Source organism: Penaeus monodon, chromosome 23, assembly GCF_015228065.2.
Source record: "Penaeus monodon isolate SGIC_2016 chromosome 23, NSTDA_Pmon_1, whole genome shotgun sequence".
NCBI lineage: Eukaryota > Metazoa > Arthropoda > Malacostraca > Decapoda > Penaeidae > Penaeus > Penaeus monodon.
The window spans coordinates 27,646,221-27,646,722 of NC_051408.1; the positions used below are offsets into that span (position 1 = coordinate 27,646,221).

The 502-nt window shown below is 44.0% G+C and overlaps 1 protein-coding gene across 1 annotated transcript in view; it reads left to right on the forward strand.

Annotated features, from left to right (window-relative positions):
• Nucleotides 1-502, forward strand: part of LOC119587914 (dystrobrevin beta-like) — a gene marked incomplete at its 5' end in the record, with an annotated part of 25,424 nt that overhangs the window by 6,159 nt on the left and 18,763 nt on the right.

Here is a 502-nt window from a genome sequence, read left to right on the forward strand (position 1 = left end):
ATCTAGATGTCAGACACCTGAGAACTTCCTTGCATCCATCAAAAAGCTAAATGACGAAATTATCAGTATTAGGATATCAACATTCTTGGCATGTAGATTGATAATCACCTAACCTTCACCATTCACATCAGAGAGTTAGCAAAGAATGCAGCAAGAAAGTTGGCCTGTATACAACGCATCACTCCTCTGCAGTCCTTTCAGCTCCCCAAGTCCGCTCTTTGATGGAGTATTTGCCACTCACCTGGCTGTCCTGCCCATCAACTCATCTTTCCCTCCTGGACACCATTCAGAACAGAGCCCAGTGGCTAGTGTAAAATGAAGAAGCCCGCAAATGAACCACCAACATTTTCAGTCCCTTCAACATTGGAGACATGTGGCTGACCTTTGCATCCTCGACAAGATAATTACACAAAATAATTCCCTATTGACAACTCTATGACTTCCACCAGCAGCTGCACCCACATACAGGACAAGAATCGCCAGTAATTGAGTCCAAGAAGTT